Source organism: Lissotriton helveticus, chromosome 1_2 (genome assembly GCF_964261635.1).
Source record: "Lissotriton helveticus chromosome 1_2, aLisHel1.1, whole genome shotgun sequence".
Taxonomy (NCBI): Eukaryota; Metazoa; Chordata; class Amphibia; order Caudata; family Salamandridae; genus Lissotriton; species Lissotriton helveticus.
In genome coordinates, this window is record NC_136058.1 from 385,859,429 (window position 1) to 385,879,476 (window position 20,048).

At 46.8% G+C, this 20,048-nt stretch overlaps 1 protein-coding gene across 2 annotated transcripts in view; it reads left to right on the forward strand.

Moving 5' to 3' along the window:
- The window catches only part of LOC144806091 (vomeronasal type-2 receptor 26-like), a 1,640,897-nt gene that overhangs the window by 92,587 nt on the left and 1,528,262 nt on the right, over positions 1–20,048 (forward strand). The gene's annotated exons all lie outside the window — the stretch shown is intronic.

Here is a 20,048-nt window from a genome sequence, read left to right on the forward strand (position 1 = left end):
CCTCCTGCTGCTGGGAGTCCTCCCAGAGCAGGAGATAAGGACAAAGGGTTTCCTGCCAGGGGCGGTGCCAGCACCGTCCCAGACAGGGTTTTGTGTATTGTAGGTAGGCAGGGCTTTAGAGGAAGGTGACTGCACGTGACACCCCGGTGCTCACTGTGCATAGGCTGGCTGGAACCAGTTCCAGGGTCACTCCAGACCCTGTGCTGGGGAAAAGCCCGCCAAGGAAGTGGGTGTAACCACCCCCCTCCTAGTCCCACCACTAGGGCAGGACTTAGTCGCGTGCCAGCCCCTTTTTACAGGATAAAGGTAGGAACTGGCCCCCTTCCAAATCAGATCATCTTTGAATCCTGAAACTACTTTCCACGAAAGGAACTCAAGACTTCTTCCTAAGATTTCTCCCTTGTGACTAAGGAGTAGTCACCCTGCATCCGCAGGCACCATCTTAAGAACACTGCGGTCTGCTGCAAGTCTCTCCTCCGGATCAAGACTGCCCAGCTCGACGAGAACCGGCTTCCCTGGCACCTCTGACCTCTACCTGCATCATCAGTCACGCTGAGATTCGTGGGTGTGACGAGACCTCGAGGGACCGGCCATCTTCAAGACTGCACGACTTCTTTCCAGCAAGCCCGCCGAGTAATTTCCTGGTGAGTGCTTTGGGGTCCGAGAAGCCCCGACCCTGAGCAGCTCCAGCACCGAAGAGAAGCCTCCCAGCAGCTCCACGATCTGCGTGGGGCCCTTCTGCTTTTTGCTGCTCACCGCGTTGTTTGGCTACTAGCCCGCTGGCTTGTGGCCTTCTGAACGACGCCCGACGACATTTCTGCTGCTGGTCTGGTTGCTCCAGGCTGGCCCTTGCTCCCTTCCAAAAGAGGAGCACCCCGGACCCTCCTGGTCCACTCAAGACGCCATTTTTAGTCCACCGCGTGGGCTTGAATTAGCCAAGGCTTGTTGCCCAATCCTGGGTAACTTCGACGCCGACAGCTTCATCCATCGTGGGACAGCTCGCCTCTCCATCCTGGTCGCCGACAACGCCTCCTGGTCCGTGAGATCTGCAGAGCCAGCGTCGCCCACTCACCTAGTCGAGGTGACTTCGCCCGGTGCCATCCTGGTGCCCACTTAAACACTGGCTAGTGATTCAAGAACTTGGTCCCCTCTGCTTTCAGGTTTCTTCTTCCTCGATCCAGGCTTGGATCCAACGAACTTTCCTTCACTGGTCGCCTGCCAGCAACTTCCTTCTTCCAGGCTCCTGGTCCGGCAACGAGATCCCCGACGTCTTTTCAGACCTATGCAGCTGCAGCCCCTGGGCTAGGTAACTTCGGCACTTCGGTGTCCCAGCATAGCCTCACTATCCTAGGGTCAGGATCCACTGTCGTTTTCTTCCCACCAGGTCGGGTTCGCCCGTGAACACAAACTTTGCCTTTACTAGCTCCCATAGACTTTGTCCCGCATCCCGCGTGAGAGTGCACACTCTGCACCCGAGTCCCCTAGGTCTCCTAGAAGTAATCTAACGATTCCCTAGTCAAGTCCTAGCGATTCCAAAGCCTATTAGTACTGTTACTTACCTGCTAGTAATTCGCATTCCACTTTTAGAGTATATGGTTTTTCGTGCCCCTCGGGCATTTGTGTATAACGTGCTAACTTAAGTATTTTCGTAAGAGTTTTGTTGTGTGCCTAGCACCCTGTCCTCATAAAGAGTACAGGGTTGTTGTGATTCTAATAAATACACTGTTTATTTTCATAACACTTGTGTGGTGTCCTTTCACTGGGTGTTCAAGGGGTAATGTGATGGTAAAACAGCTGGCTTAACACGCCCTCTAGAGTCTTAGCCTTAGACTGCTCGTATCCATGCTACTAGGATAGCTGGTCTATAAGGTTGACTTACAACCAATCATCAATAAGGGTTGTTTGGACTGATATATAGTGATCACTATAATAGTGAACACTGCACATCAGGCCAACTTCTCACAGCTACCAAACATCTGCCAGGTCATGTCACGTCTGTTCGCTGATCCTGCATGAAGTAAGAGCAGTCAAGCTTTTCTTATCCCAAAATACGCCCCATAGAAAGCAAAATGTCTTATCCACCTATATCTATGTCGCATAACGGCCGAGAGCCAACCCAACAAGGTAGCACCACATAGGGTAGTAGTAAATTTAACCCAATATGAAAACAACCCAACTTCATTATGCTATCACTGAAACTAATGCTAGATAGGATGCACAGAAAGGGCACCATAGGGGAGGACACTGTTTGGCCCCAAAACCTCCCAGAGAAGAGGTTCTTGGAGGTAGCCAAACCCCCAACACATTGCAGGAACACTTCAGCTCCTACATCCATCTGTGGACCGAGAGTGGCCCTTTGCCTATCTGGGGCGGTCTTCTTTGATAAGTGATCCTCCGTTATGGAGTTCTTTTGTAGGGCTGCCCATTTCGAGGATAGGAAGGGGAATCAGTCGCAGGGAGGAGGGTTGAATGAGCGCACGAACACCCCCTGTTAAGAAATCTGGGACACTAAGGTGAGTAGATACACTTTGTCAGAAGGCAAGTGGCAGCCCTGATTTATACGGAAACTTACACTGTATTCCTTATATTACAGAGGTAAGGGAACACCTTTCCAATGGGCACGAATGCTAACTGTGGCATGTTGATGCACAATACCCATCTTTGTCCTGCAGACAAAAGCCAATGCCCGCTGGTTACAAATAACCAGGTGGGAAATGCTTAAAATTCTGAACAGCACTGAGCTTGGCCTTAATTCCATCAAGGAAGAACTGTGAGTAATCTGCCTTGTTGTAATGCAGCATCAATATGTATACGACATGATAACCACAATGGAGGGAGGAATGTGTGCCAAGATTGGTGCGGCTGGCTGCACCTTCATTCTAGAGAATGATACATACATTGGGACATTAACACTTGCCATCTGATCTCTGCACCACTCACTTAAAGAGAGACATCCGAAAGGAGGGAGATGCCCCTGAGCAGGAGTGGGTTTTGAATGAGTTGTCTTGGCTTCCCCGGTGGATCACCGGTTTGTGCAGATCGCTGTTGCCAGTTTTCATTGTGTTCCTATTTTTGTGTGGATTTGTACAATTGGGGATTACCTGCTGTAAAAACGCAGTACTCAAAATGGGAAAAATGCAGGGAACTAGGAAGGTAGTCATTGTCGAGAGTGATCAAAAGAAGCAACATATCCCCAATAAAGTCAAACTGTCAAAAGGTATGAGTCAGATAGTGTAGGTGAAAAACTAGAGGGGTGAATTTTAATATGGAAAAAGTCGATACTAAAATGAAAAACAAATCATTCATGTCTGAGAATGAAATCACTTCTTTATTAAAGAATTCGCCCATTGTGAACTCCATATCAACCTGACTTGCAAATACGTAGTCTGACAGGCTCTGAGACCTAGACCCGAAATCCCTGACTGATAGGCCACAGGTGGGGTGGCACGCAGCCGGCAGATAAACGTACGAACAGGCAACCCTAGATGAATCCCACAGATGGTTGCAGTGACACTCCAGTGGTCCAGGGAGATCGGCACCAATAAATCACACCTGGCCGGAGGGGTATGCACATTTCCAAAGCACTATAAAGTCAGATATCACATGAGAACATATAGCCAATTAGGACACAGCACACACAGTGATCATGCGCTCCCCATGCTGGACATCTAAACACGTTACCCACTGGTCACATTTTGTCCATGTAAGGTTGAGGCCCACCTGTACTTTCCATTAGACAGTTTATGACTCCAAAGGCAGCAGCTTACATTTCTTACCATACATGGACCTCCGAAAATTCTGTATTGTCTACGATCAACGGTTTCAAAAAGGCAGCAGACCAATTGTAAATTGGGACAGTTCTCATGGCTGCTCTGTTTAATTAAACAAACTGTTCCTGTATTGCCAAACGCCTTGTGTCTCTTGTTTTTTCAAGGTATTTCATGTTCAAGCAACACACTACTGCAAGTTCTTTCTCCCCCATAGGGTTTCATTGGGATTACCTTATTACATCATATACGTGTAATTTCTAATTGGAGAATGATGGGACCCCCAGGTTTGGTGTCACCTGAATCACAATTTAAAATCACTACTTATAGTGCCTCCTTTGAAAAGTTGAAATTTTCTTACTTCAGCCATTTGCTGCTCCCTGCCTCTGTCTGAATGTACGTCTGGGATGGGTGACACCTGGCCTTGGTGCATTCCCGCTAGACAGCCACACACAGAGGTTGGGTGTGACTGATAGGCCATCCACATCCTGATGGGCCGGATTGGAGGGAGGAGCTGACACTTGAATATGCTGTGTCCTGTCCCCACACAAGAGGCTGATTACACCCCTGCAGTGAGTCTGGAGCACAACTGGGTATAGGTACTGGACCTCTGACACCATAACTTGAGTATACCTCTGGACCTGAGTATGCTCTGCTAGGAAGAAGGACTGCTGTGCTAATACAATGACTGCCAATCTGCTGGACTGCTGGAATCCTACTTTGCTGTGCTGACCTGCTGTCCTCTTGCCTGAGAGTGAGAAGGACTGGACCTGCATCTCTCCAACCCAGAACCAAAGTGACTCCAAGGGCTTCGTGGCTTACCTCTTGTTTGAAGTCTTAGTGGGATCAAAGACTTCCAACTCAGCCTACTACAGCACCTGGGCTCTGCCATCTCTGACTCCTGCCCTGCCAAGTGGTGCCAGTCAAGTCCAAGTCCTGGGCCCTTGGAAGTGGGTATAAAGTGCAGCAGTAGCCAAACTCCATGCATGTATGCCGTTGTACCCCTCGGAACCGGTGCATGTCCTTGGGACGCCGTCACATCAACGCTGCTGCAAGGATCAAGGACATCACATTGCTGATGGCATGGTGCATTGCATCCATTCGCGACATATCTCCCACTTTGCGTGGCTCGGAGCCGACACACCACCTGCATCCTAAGGATCGCCGGCAACACATCACCTCCTCTGCTCCTCACTTTCCATCTTCGACGTCGATGCAATCGCCAACCTAGGTACTTTTTCAGAAGGCCACACCTGGGACTTGCATCCGATCCGCTCTCCATCTCAGTCGGCCTGAACTTTTGGCTTTGACCCGGTCTAGCACAACCAGATGTCCCTGGTTGGCTCTTTAAACTTATAAGCACTGCATTTCAGTTTATTCTTAAAAATCATAACCTGGTTCCACTTATTGGATTTTTTTCATGTTATGTTCACTAAATAAAGCTCTTTATTTCTAACCAGGTGTGGTATTTCTTGTGTGATGTTGTCACAGTTTTACTGTGTAAGTGTTGCACCAGTTCTTTCCACATTGTCTCTTGAGTTAAGTCTGACCAGAGGGTGAGCACAGGTTAATTTAAGGTGTGTTTGTGAGTTACTTTGACTAGGATTGTGGTTACTGTTTGACCAGGGCTTCCACTCAACCAGGAACCCAATTTCTAACACATACTAAGCACGGGCGGAATTTGCGAATTCGCGATACATGAATTTGTGCGAATTCGTAATCACGATTCGCAAAATCCACAAAAATCCGCGAGCTTGCAAATTCTTTTTTTTTGTGTGTTCACGAGATTTTGTTACCAGTTCGGGAACGCAAACTTGCGCATGCGGTCGCGAACATGTTGTTTCCACTTTGCCAGCCTGCCCGCGATGCCTTTTTCCTGTTTCGGGTCGCAATGACGTGTTCGCGTTCGCAATTTCCTGTTTCGGGTCGCAATGACATGTTCGCGATCGCGGCGTTGCTCCGCCAGCTACCAAAATCTCGCAGCGCACGCGAACAGGGAGGAAAACTCATCAGCGAACGCAGAATCATGGTAAGTAAATGCCGCACGTGCGAGATTGTATTTTTGAAGCGCGATCAAGAAAAAATAATCAACCAACTCGCAAATTGTGCATTTTTGGGCAAATTCGCGCGATTGGTGGATCGCGAAATTGCCAAAAATTCGCAAATTCCGCAAGCGGAACTAATTTTTCGACCATACTTAACACATACAAAGTGCAGGGAAGTAAGTAAATAGAGAAAAAGAAGACTAGGCAGGACAGTTGAGATGGAATGAATATAAAGTGGGGAGCAGAAACAGAGATTAGAACATTGGAATGTTGAGAATTCCATAGAAGTCAATGGAGTAGCTCCGGGCTTGTAATAGCTGTAATAAGCCCGGAATTGCAACTTCTCAATGCTTGTCTTCATATTTTATCCTTTTTAATTAAGAACATTCTGCCCTTAGTGAGTGGAATGTTGTAACAGCCCTAGGGGCGTAGCAAGGTCAGGTGGTACCTGGCACGGAAAATTTCTTGTCACCCCCGGCTTGACAAAATGGCAAAAATATGTGTTTAAAACACATATTTTTGCCATTTTGTCACCCTGCTCAGTGATGACACCCGGGGCAGCCCGCACCCACCACACCCCCCTTCCTACGCCACTGCCTCACAGCCCTGTTGTCTTGGGCTATACCAGTTGTTGAAGTCTCTCCCTTGATATAGTATGCCAACCAGTATAGCCCTCTGCAGGAGACAGCAGGGACGAATAGAGACGGGAGTGCAGCGCGAGAAGGGGAGAGAAGGAAGAAGGGGTAAGCAGAGAAGGCAATAAAGTGCATGCAGACTAGAGAGGTGCGAGGGAAGGAGTGGAGAGAGAAAAGATGAAAGTGGGCAGCGATAATGCAAGAGTGATATAATGGTGGAAGCAAGCTCCAGGTCTTGGCACCATGCCTGCATCCTAGTAAGCTCTGGCTCTTTGATGTATTTAGAATTATGTTTTAGCTTCACTTCCAAATATTTCAGCAGCACATTGGAATTATTGTGCACCATGCCCATTTATTGGAAGCACTCTGGCACATGACAGCAGCACTATTCTGTATAATTAAACACAATATTTGGTGCTGTTAAACCAGTGAGGATGGCTCAGCAAATAGAACATTGGGCTTCTTTCCTTACGACATTGGAAAAAAAGTCTGCATAATGGGTACTAATGTGTTTATAGAAGCCCCATATAGATATATTTTTAATATGTTAATATTTTAATATAGATTCTTTTATCAAATTCTGATATTTTATAATACTTACATTTTCATAACCTGCTAATTTGCAAGGACACTCATTAGCACATTGTATCACACGCAGCAATTCTTGCCACAGAAGTATTTGTCGGCGGTGAATGTTGTTGGGAATTTGTTGGGGGGTCAATCGTTGAGGAATTGTTTTATTCTTTTAAATTGCACCCACTATTCACACAACTGCGCACGCACTTTAAATTTCAACTTGGCTCCTCGGCTCACATGCTGTGTTTCGTGTGGCTGCTGCCATTTGATAATTCTCTTTGTCTCATACGCCGATTGGCTGATTGCTAGCCAATCAGCGGGCAGCACCGGCGGAGCCCGCTGCCTCCTGAGTCTTGAAAAGCGCGCCGACGCTGGGTCGCTCAGCATTCTCTGCAGTGAATGTTGTTGGGAATTTGTTGGGGGGGGTCAATCTTGGAGGAATTGTTTTATTCTTTTAAATTGCACCCACTATTCAGACAACTGCGCCCTCACTTTAAAATTCAACTTGGCTCCTCGGCTCACACTGTGTTGTTTCATGTGGCTGCTGCCATTTGATAATTATTTTTGTCTCACGCCGATTGGCTGATTGCTAGCCAATCAGCGGGCAGCACCGGTGGAGCCCGCTGTCACTCGAGCCCTTTAATGCACACTGGCTTTGGGACGCAGAGCGGACCTGCGCAGAGGGCGCGCCGCTAGCGCGTCGAAGGCGCGCCAAAGGCAAGGCCGTCGCCAGGAGCCAGGGACCCTGCCCCTCCCAATAACCTAAGACTCTGCTACTCTGGGGAGGAACTAAGAGCCCTCAACAGGACATTTACCTGTAGGACTCATGGTTGGGCCCCAGTGGAGTGCTCCTCTACCTGTGAGCATTGTACCTTTAGCTTGGCCCGAGTGAAGCACCCCTCTCCCTATAGTGATACTGCGTTGTCATATACCTTCTTGAGCATAAATTGACGTTCCTTATCTAAACTTCATGCAGAGGTATTTGATCTCCTCCAGGACCACTCCCCTGGAATTCTCTTCCTAACGGAAACGTGGCTTTGCGCATCGTCCGTGGCCATACCAGCTCTCGCCCTGCCGACAGGCTTTGCCATATGGAGTATGGATAGAACAGGTGGGAGAGGAGGTGGCATTGCGATCATATATAAAGTAGCCCACTCCTGTAGCCTATCCCCCATAGACCTTCCAGACTGCGAGTGCGCCCTCTTTAAAATCGCACTAGGCGCAAACTTTACCTTCTCTGGCCTCCTGATTTATCGCCCGCCCGGTCCATCTAAGCGCTTCAGAAAAGCCTTGTCAAACATGGTAACAGCCTTTGCTCTACATACTGCCAATTTTAACATCATAGGCGATCTTAATCTCCACCTAGAATTGAAGGATACGCCGGAGATTCTCAGTTTCATTGAGGACTTGGCAGCTTGTCAGCTGGCACAACTGACCCCTGGTGCAACACATAGAGCAGGACACCTCCTAGACCCGATATTCTCAAATCTGGAGATACTGGAAGTACTAACTCCGCTCCCTATGACATGGACCGACCACTTCCTTGTCCCAATGTGGTATCTAACAATGTGGATGAGGCTGAGGCACTCTTTCAAAAATGGATCACCCAAGCACTAGACACGTGCATCCCCACTAAACTCACTCACTCCAAAAGTACCCGAGCCAATGCGTGGTTCAATGAAGAACTTAAGCTGTCTAAAAAAAATGCAAAATCCTGAAAAGATCCTGGAGGAAAACATATGATACCCAGGCTAAATTACTTTATAGAACAGCTATTAATTCATATCATAAGCTAGTCCGTATAACGAGAGCAGCACACTACTCCAGCTTGATCTCTTCCAGCACGAATCGTAGTAAAACCATATTCTCGCTACTAAAGGACCTGACTTCCCCTCCAGCAGAATCTGGTAATACCATCGCCTCTAACTCACAACTCATATTGTGAGGAGCTGGTTACTTTCTTCGTGAAGAAAGTCGAAGATATATATTTAAAGCTGGGATACAACATTTCTCCCAATGCTTGGAGAAAGGACGTGAACCCTGGTCCCGAATCCACTCATCTTACATCTTGCCCCCCCTTGACCTCCAATGAACTAGAGAAATTAGTAATTAAAATTAAATGTGGCTCTCCGGCCGATCCCCTTAAGCCTGAAGTCTTTAGGAGAATCCAATTAGATCTTATGTTATGTTATGTTATGTTACTTTATTTCTTTTATAGTGCACGGCTACTCGAGGGAGCATCCCGGCGCTTTGGCAAAGAATAACAGCATAAAACGGCAGCCACACAACAGAAAAAAGCAGAGAATGAAAAGGGTCTATTTCATAAAAAGCCATGTTTTCAGGTCCTTCCTAAAAGCAAGAAGACAGGGAGCCTGTCTCAAGGACAGTGGTAGGTCGTTCCAAACTTTAGGTGTTAAATAGCGGAAAGACCGGCCTCCAAATCGAGCGCGACGAATTACAGGAACAGTCATCATAGACAGACCAGATGACCTGCATGTTTGGAATTACTGACTCACTCTCATTCCACTGCGACAGTGTCAGGTTTCTGTCTCTGGTCAGCGCGCGACGGCATGGTACTACATTTCCCATGATGCCGGTGCACTGACAGGAAGGTCTTAAAACTGTTCAGGGCGCGCGCGCGAGGTTGCGCGTAATTCTTCCTGTTTGTATCCTCGTCGGAGTGGCGAGGGTTCCCTGGAGTTCCGTGGAGAGCGAGCTGGGAGCTGAGGCGGCGACGGAGTATTGCCGGTTCACCGTGAGTAACGGTGTGGTGCTCGACTGAGTGCCCCGCCCCTTCCCGATTCCTCCTGGATGTTTGGATTGCCCTAAGAGTTGAAGTTTGGTTCCTGAAGGTTGCAAAGCGGGTTACTGCGAGCGGTCTGCCGCGTAACGCCATATTTGCATAAGGAATATCTTAGTGTTGTATTGGACGGTACAGCGGGTTACAGCGGGTCAAGGAGACCGCGTAACGCCGTCTGTTTCTTAATCTTGGGGAAATACTCTCTTAAGGACATTACAGCGGGTTACTGCGTGCAGCTGCAGCGTAACACCGTCTGTATATTGGGATCTTGTTTTGGTAGTACTTTGAGGCGGAGTCTGGCGGCGGTCGCAACTGCGGGCTACCGTAATTATAGGAGATTCCTTTTTTGTTACTTCAGACCTACTTCTGTTAGCTGTGAGAACCACAGCGCTTTTCTTCGGATTCCTTTGAGACTGTTCATTAATTTCTTTTACTTAACCAGGGGGGGACAGGAACTACGATTTAGGAAGCAATCAGGCTGGGTGCTTTCCTGCCTGGGTTTGCTGTCTTACCTTTTCCATTGTTCCTGTTGTTGCATGCTTCCTGCAAGGTTCAGAGGATTCTCTAGCAGGGGAGGGAAAATGCGATACAAGCAGTAATTCATGGGCACATGCAAAAGATTGATGATATATTTACACTGTACTCTGCTGTCCTCATCAGATGGTGTACAGGGGGTCTGTGATGTTTTATTAGAGGCAATTGCAGAGGATGCACAGGTATTATTGAAGTTCTGTGTTCTAGCGAGAATTGATGAGAGTAGTTTGTGTTCTAGTATCTCATGGTTGTGTTTATGTCATTTCAGAGCCTTTGTCCCTGCTGACCCCTCCCCTACCTGGTGCCCCTCACTTGATAACTCGAAGACCCTGGGGGGGAACCCCATGTCAGGGTACTTGGGGATGTCAGGAGATGGTCCTTTGTTCTACTGCAGCTGAACCCTGCGAAGCATATCCTGACAGACAGTGCCTAAAACATGGAAGTATGCTAAAGTGGTACCCTTGCTTAAAAACCCACCCTTGACTGTTCCAAATCAGAAAATTACCTCCCAATCTCATTGCTTCCGGTTCTGTCTAAAATCTTGGAAGCCCATGTGAATAATGCACTTACGCAATTCTTAGATATCAATAACATTCTTGATAGTTCACAGAATGGCTTCCGCCCTCGATACAGTACAGAGTCGGCACTGTTAGCGGTGGTTGAACATCTCAAATCCGCGCTGGATGCCGGCAACACGCCAGTCCTGGTGCTGCTCGATCTAAGCGCGGCATTTGACAAAGTGTCTCATAAAATTCTACTCCATCGGTTGGAGGAAATAGGAATAGGAAACTCTGCCCTAGCCTGGTTCGCTTCCTTCTTATCTGAACTGACGTTCCAAGTGACTCCCCCCTTTGCCCCTCAGGTTCACCCGCTCCGTTGCGGGGTTCCTCAGGGTTCTGCACTGAGCCCTACGCTCTTTAACACTTATGTGAGCCCCCTGGTCAGAATGACCAAGGCAAGAGGAGTGTCCCTGGTGTCATACGCCAATGACACCCAACTAGTGTTCACCCTATGTAACAACCACTCAAGACAAACAAAAATTTAAAGAGGATATCTCCGCCATAGCAGAATGGATGACAAACAACTGTTTGCAACTGAACTCCACCAAATCAGAAATCCTCTTGGTGGGCAAATATTCCTATCTTTGGACTAATGAATGGTGGCCTTCGGCACTGGGTAACCCTCCAGACCCCAAACCTATGGTACAAAATGTGGGCCTCCTATTAGATAAAGACCTGAACTTTGAAATACATGCAAAAACAGTGGCCGGAAAATGCTTTGGGATACTCCGTGGCCTGCGACCGATTCTTGGACTCTTTGATGCTCAAACACACCAGCTGATTGTTCAGGCCTCCATCCAGGCCCGTGTGGACTATTGCAATGCTCTTCTCCTTGGTTCTAACAAATCTGTGATGAAGAGATTGCAACGGGTCCAGAATGCGTCAGCACGCGCCATCTTTGCTCTGGCGAAGTTCAGCCACGCCTCCAACCTCCTCCATCGTCTTCACTGGCTGCCCATTGAGCAGCGGGTCATCTTTAGGACACTCAGTACCACACACAAGATCACCAGACATTCTTAATGAGCTGTGCACCCTGTACATTTCTCCCAAAGCTTGGAGAAAGGACGTGAACCATGGTCCCAAATCCACTCATCTTACATCTTGCCCCCCCTTGACCTCCAATGAACTAGAAAAATTAGTAATTAAAATTAAATGTGGCTCTCCGGCCGATCCCCTTAAGCCTGAAGTCTTTAGGAGAATCCAATTAGATCTTATACCTGCATGTTTGGAATTACTGACTCACTCTCATTCCACTGCGACAGTGCCTAAAACATGGAAGCATGCTAAAGTGGTACCCTTGCTTAAAACCCCACTCTTGGCTGTTCCAAATCAGAAAATTACCACCCAATCTCATTGCTTCCGTTTCTGTCTAAAATCTTGGAAGCCCATGTGAATAATGCACTTACGCAATTCTTAGATATCAATAACATTCCTGATAGTTCACAGAATGGCTTCCGCCCTCGATACGGTACAGAGTCGGCCCTGTTAGCGGTGGTTGAACATCTCAAATCCGCGCTGGATGCCGGCAACACGTCAGTCCTGGTGCTGCTCGATCTAAGCGCGGCATTGGACAAAGTGTCTCATGAAATCCTACTCCATCGTTTGGAGGAAATAGGAATAGGAAACTCTGGCCTAGCCTGGTTCGCTTCCTTCTTATCTGAACTGACGTTCCAAGTGACTGCCCCCACTTTGCCCCTCAGGTTCACCCGCTCCGCTGCGGGGTTCCTCAGGGCGCTGCACTGAGCCCTACGCTCTTTAACATTTATGTGAGCCCCCTGGCCAGAATGGCCAAGGCAAGAGGAGTGTCCCTGGTGTCATACAGCGATGACACCCAACTGGTGTTGACCCTATCTAACAACCACTCAAGACAAACAAAAATTTAAAGAGGATATCTCCGCCATAGCAGAATGGATGACAAACAACTGTTTGCAACTGAACTCCACCAAATCAGAAATCCTCTTGGTGGGCAAAGATTCCCATCTTTGGACTAATGAATGGTGGCCTTCGGCACTGGGTAACCCTCCAGACCCCAATCCTATGGTAAAAAGATTGGGCCTCCTATTAGATAAAGACCTGAACTCTGAAATACATGCAAAAACAGTGGCCGGAAAATGCTTTGGGATACTCCGTGGCCTGAGACCGATTCTTGGACTCTTTGATGCTCAAACACGCCAGCTGATTGTTCAGGCCTCCATCCAGGCCCGTGTGGACTATTGCAATGCTCTTCTCCATGGATCTAACAAATCTGTGATGAAGAGATTGCAACGGGTCCAGAATGCGGCAGCACGCGCCATCTTTGCTCTGGCGAACTTCAGCCACGCCTCCAACCTCCTCCATCGTCTTCACTTGCTGCCCATTGAGCAGCGGGTCATCTTTAAGACGCTCAGTACCACACACAAGATCACCAGACATTCTTAATGAGCTGTGCACCCTGTACACCCCAGCTCGAGCACTGCGCTCTTCAAACCAGTGTCCTGCACACACTCCGCGTATACGTAAGGCCAGATCCGGCGGCCGCTCTTTTAGACGCTTGGCACCCATACTCTGGAACTCCCTTCCTCTTTTCATCCGCGCCGAATCAGACCATAAGATCTTCAGACGGCATGTAAAAACCTGGCTCTCTTCTCCGATCTAGTTCCCTTCCTATGTTCTCCGCTCTGCTCTGCTCTAGCGCTGGGACACCTTTTTGCCAAGGCAGCCATGCGCTCTACAAATACTTTAATGTAATCTAATCTTGTCTTGTGTGCATCAAGTATACTGGCCGCACAATTTTTATCAAAATCACTTGTTAGTTTTGCCGATGAAGGTTAACTTTTCTGGACGATGCTCAATTACTGGAATGTTCTGTACAGGCCTTCCGTACCCTCGTAAAACTTGATTACTAGCTAATTTCTTTTTGAAACCTGGTTAAAAGCACAGTTTGTTACAACTTGTCCCTGAACTCTCATGAAAGGGGAGCACCTCCTGTCCTCTAGCCCCCGCAGAGAGTTCCAATGCAATATATGTGTGATATTTATGCCTCAAATGCAAACTAAAACATTTCCTGGCGCTCTCAATTCTGGCAGATAAGGAAACCAAGATACAGGACGTTTTGACTTGCTTAAACTCACACAGTTTAATGAATGTCTGCACAGGGATTCAAAGTGAGGTCTCTTGAGCATTATAATCTAAACGAGACAGTATTTCTTTGCCAGTGACACGTGAGTGTACCACACCTGGTGTACCTTGTTGGATTAAAAAAGTGATATGTGTAACTAGACACAAAACAGTTTCTAACTGAAGTGTGGAAAAGTAAATTTTGCCATGTTCTGTGTCCCTACGTGTTCCCCATCCTAAGTTATACGTGCATGATTAATATGCATATGTATTCCCTATGATCGATTAAAGACGCAATTACAGTTGTGTCCATCTCGAGTATGCCAGTTTCCAGTCTTCGTGAATACAACGAATATCAGGCCTATGTAAAGCTACGTTGCCACGTTTTTACAGTGTGCACGTTAATTCCTTGAAAAGTCCCCGTTTCTAGGCCTCAAAAGGGCCCGGACTCAGATTCAGCTCCTGTTTCCTGAACCCTCTCCGAGGAGCGATACAGCCCCCACCTGTATCCCTGACCCTTAGCTTACTTTCATGCCTCGCAGTGCCCGGCTCGCCCTGGCTCTGCCTCTCAGTCTGCCAAGAGTATGTTATGTTTCTAGTTATCAGTCCAGCCCTCCTTCTCTGCATTCCTAAGCTACTGAATCGCATCAATAGTTTCCGTCATGGTCTAGCCTTACTGTCTCCATGTAAGAGAAATACTGTATTAATATTCATAGAATATTCCTCGCACACACAATACATGTAGAATAATGTATGCACCAGTCTTAATGTCTGTTAGCCTTTGCTCTGATAACTTTTAGTTTCTATCAACATGTTCTCTAAACACTAGATACTAGATATGCTTAGGTACATGTCGCTCTGACACTCCAGACTTTAGTCTCCTCTTCTAGCGCAGAAGTCATAGCCCCCCAGTTCTCCCTAGTAACACGTCATTGTCAGTTTGCGCGCACCACTAGGTCAGAGGTCCCAGCTGCTCAGGTAGCCCCCTCCATGTTTCCGCCCTGTTTATGACATATTCTGTTACGTTTGCATCACATGTCTATGTATACGCCCTGTTCACGCCTTCTTGTTACCTCATTCAGCCCTTATCTTTCGCGACTGCTACAAACTCCGCCTACTGCTACGCCTACTGTACTGACTGCCATGTAAATGTTTAACTATATATACTTGTGCACTGTTATTAAAAGTTAGCGCTCATCCTTTGTCCCTGCCCCCGGCAGCTGCCGGGCCCTGCCATCCCTGTCCCGTACAGGCTGTCCTGTTCCTGTCCTTTATGCTTATTAAAGCCTGTAAAACTTCAGCTACCTCGTATCTTGACTCTTATTTATTGAGCTAACCGTTTATTGATCATAGTCAAAAATAGTACCGGTAATTAATTATTTATTTACCACATAATGGCGCCCGAATAGGGACTTGCCCTTTCCCCACGCGCCGGAGAAGCCACGCAAGCCCCCTGACCCTCTGCAGCCGTGACGGAACCATACCGTGCACGTGCAGATATTTCTGCTTCAAGTATCCCTCAGGCCCACGGAGGAGACGGAGGTTGCGGTCCAGCGTCCAGACGAGGCGGTGGAGGAACGCGGCGAGTCCCGACCAGAGCCCAAGCCGAGAGTCCAAGGTCCGAGGTATCCGGAGGCCCACCTGTAACTGAAGTCCGAAGTTCGTCCGTCCGTCATCGTAGCAGTCCAGTCCAGTCCGAGGCCTTCCGTTCTTGCTGCCCGGTGAGTACCGTTGCTGGGGTAGTATCTAGACAGGGTCAATCTAATTGTCTCTGGTCCGTGGGTTTGGGTACGCAGATCCAACACGAAGTGTCCACTTAGGTGGATGCGGGTCCTGACGTGTCTCTTTATGGGACCGGTAAGTTTAGTACTGTTTTAGCAGTGCATCCAGTCATTCTAGTTTCTGCTCTAGTAAGTTCTGTTCTCGAGAAAATTCATGTATTCTGTTTTCAGTATTTCAGGTAGTATCTTGTCCGAACTGTTATTTTAAATGTTATTCCATGTGTTTTCAATGTCGTGGTATGAATGATTCGTATTGCAATTATTATTGTGTTCATTGTGTATTGTATTGTGTCCAGACTCCAGTCTAATCATGCCTTTGTTCTCAAAGTTACGTCAGTTAAGGACTAGAAAAGGTCTGCTCGAGGAAGCAGTTCCTGTCCCGCCTAGGGACAGTCCAGGTCATTTTATGTATCAAAAGCATGGCATAAGTGCCATATTATATCTAGATTTATGGGTCGAGTACACCAAGGAATTAGAGGAAAAGTATAGATGGCCCGTATCGGGTACATGGGATGCCGAGTGCATCATGCGAGTAGAAGAAGCATTATGGAAAAAGAAAGCCAGACAGTCACAGAAAGATGCCATCGAGTTATGGCGCAAAGAATCTCATAGAAGAACCGAAAAAGAAATCAGAAAGTCAGAATTAAGTAGGGAATCCTCAGAAAGAGCCCAAGAAAGGGAATTAATCGAAATAGGTGAACGAGTTAAAACCGAACAGTCAGACAGACAGAGAAATGCCCTCCTTAAGGGTATGTATCCTCTTCTTGCCGAGGGCTTGCCAAAAGCAACCCCGGAAGTACCATGTAATTTTCCGCCGCCATTAGTTCCGATTAAGCTACGTCACAAACCGACCGCAGCTGATATTTTTCTCTCGTCCTATTTGGACGACACAGTCCCAGAATATGCAAATCCTGCTCCGCCAGCTCCTGTAAATAATGTAAATCCTGTTCCTCCAGCCACCGGGGTACCTGTTACAGCACCTGTTACGGTACCCCCGGTCCAGCCCACAATACAAGTTCCCGCTACGTCAGTCACTCTGCCAGTACGAAGAGTATCAGTCGACGATTCTAGTTTAGGGGCCGCGGGAGGAGGTCCTCCTGGTACCCCGCCGCCAAACAAACGTATAACGTTAGTCGAGTTACATGAACGTGCGTTACAGCGTACGCCCAAATATCAGTCCGTTGCAGAAATCAGACGAGCTCTTACCGAATGCCGTTATGATCCAGTCCCAGGCGATGATAATATGGTTGTATATTCATTGCGTGTAAGACGGGTAACCGAGTATTTGGACACCCTACCGAATATGAAAGAAGATCTAGACAGAATGTATCGTTTCATCCGTACAGGAGATGATCCAGAAAGTATTGGCGAAGTTATGTCTCTCAGGAAAGCTGAGACCCAGCTCATGCTATTAAAGTTTCTAATTAATTGTTTAATAAGGGAACAAGATTATCCGACTAAAGATCCGACCGAAATGAAAGTTCTGACCAGGTGGAGTGATAATATAGCCGAGGGTAGACACAAGACACTCAGTAGTATAGAGAGTATGTACAAGAAAATTCGTAAGGAAATAATAAGGTTACACGAAAATCGCAAAACAGTACAAGTAAGCGAGAAAGAAGATGACTCTCCTACTGAAGAATTAGAAGACGAGAATACCGCCAGAATAGCGTATGTAGGTAAATCTAGATTTCCAGACCGACATTTACGCCTAGAACACAAGAAAGTCGTTCATCTTCCAGCACCAGAACAAGGTTCTCTAGAACAAGTATTTCAAGCTACCGATCATATTCTGAAATTACGAATCGGTTATAGTGAACTCAGTACCATGCATGAACAAGAATTAGCCCGATCAGCAGTCCGATGGATTACTGATTCTACCACTTTTCCAGACGAAATAGTGGCACAAATGTTTCTGAAACTGCCCCCAGCCGAGCAGCGACTGGTGGGTATGTATATGGTCCAGCACCTCATTACATTGTATGAGGGACAACATTCTGATCCAGGTCCGTTACACGATGTTCTGAACGAGTTACTCCAGTATAGATGGAAAGGTTTAGGTACAGATTTAATTAGTGTCATTCTAGAACAGCGCCACAAATATAGAACGTTTCTGAACCCGCATTTTGTTCACGTCTCACCTCCAGAAAGTAAACCATTTTACATAGATAGACAGCATCCGTTACGAGAAGTTCATCCAGTTAGGACACCAGATGGTGAAATGCAACGAGTATTTGTTTACACCCCTATTACAAAGATGGAACTCTTAGAGATGAAGAAATTAATTCCCTGTCACGACAAAGATCCAGCAGGGTTCCATCGAGAATTAAAAGACATGCTCCGTATGGGAGAATACACGTATCCAGATATAATTAAAATGTTAAAGGTCCTGTTGCCCGCAGGGGTATATGAAAAACTCAAGGAAAAAGAATGGGAGGTGGGAGAGAAAAAGATTGATTGGACAGCTCTAGAAGCTGAAGATAAAATACGAGTACCAGGTACCGGTCTTGGGGAGAAATGTAAAGAATTACCAGAGTTATTGATTCAGGTTTTGCCAAGGTTACTAGCCACGAAAAAGGAAGATTGGGATGCAATCTCAGCATGTAAACAGAAACAGGATGAAGATACTAGTGATTTTTATTCTAGATTCGAGAAATGTTTCATTATCAACAGTGGTTTGAAGACAGGTAGCGAATCATACCCTCATCTTTTTGTTACTAAACTAGTCGAGAATTCAAGTCCACAAGTTAAGAATCGAGTTTTGAAAGTCGAAAGTACTTGGCAAGCTAGTACCCCGTCCCAGATGCTCCAGATGCTCCAGTATCACCAGAACAGAATCAGGGAAGAGCAAGAACACGAAAGGAGACGTATGAAAGACACGAAAATGAAAGTACTAGTTGCACAATCTGTTCCACAAGACAGTCAGAAGAGGGGTCCGAATCAAGCCAGTCATCCTGCAGCTCCCGTTAAAGGGACATGCAATTATTGTAAACAGCCAGGTCATTTTATAAACGAGTGTGCAGTTCTGAAACACAACATAGCCACTGGTAAGACTAAAGAAAGACCACGTCCGCCTAGGCAAGAACAAGTTTCACAGACTTCTCAGTCACCCCAGAATGCACAACAGACAGTTCCAGCACCGCAGCCTATCGCTGCAACACAGCATGTTACACAGCAGATGTACCAGTATGCTCAGACAGAGTATCCCGAGTATCAACCGTACTCATGAAACAGCCTAGAGAGGGAGGTAGGCTTGCCTCTCATCGTGATACCTGTAGATCAAGAGGGTCCCTATGTACACAGTCAAGTATTAGGGAAAGACAGAAAGTTTTTGATTGATACAGGGGCAAGTAGGACTACTATCAGTCATGACGAGGTTCCAGGGGCTCCGCTCTCAGGCTCTAGAAATGTTTCCCTTGGATTTTCAGGAAAGCCTATTGTAAACGAGATATCAAAGCCAGTTACTCTAGAAGTTGGTCCATTGTCCCGAACTACTGATTTGTTACTTACGAAATCATGTCCAGAAAATTTGTTAGGTATTAAAACATTGAAAGAATTAGGTGCAGTTATTTGCTGTTCCCCAGAAGGAATACGTATGTTTTTAAGGGATTTTAAAGGTCACTATGTATTACGAGATTTTGATCCAAGATTGTCCAATGTTCCGCAGCATTTATGGGCGCAAGGTCCAACTGATGTAGGTTTTATGCAAATCACACCCCATCGTGTGACTCTCAAGCAAGGTATAGTCTTGCCACGAATCAGACAGTACAGATTACCACCTGAGGCTGTAGCAGCCTTATCCAAAATTATTGACGAGCTCATTGCTCAAGGAGTGGTTGTAGAAACCGACTCCAATGTATGTAATTCTCCTATCATTCCAGTCATGAAACGTACTGATCCAAATGCACCTCCAGTATATCGATTAGTGATTGACCTTCGAGAACTTAATAAGTGTATCATACCCCAGTATCCAGTAGTCCCAGATATTTCATCCCTATTGACAGCTATTGATTCTGAAGCTACATTTTTCACTGTAATAGACCTCAAGAATGCATTTTTCAGTGTTCCAATTCATCCAGACAGCCAGTACCTTTTCGGTTTTTGTTTAAATGGAAGGAGCTATAAATTCACACGAGCTCCTCAAGGTTTCACAGAAAGCCCTAGTATTTACAGTCAAGCACTTAAGAGACAACTAGACAATATTCACATGCCAACTGACACTGCCCTGCTCCAGTATGTCGATGATCTACTGAT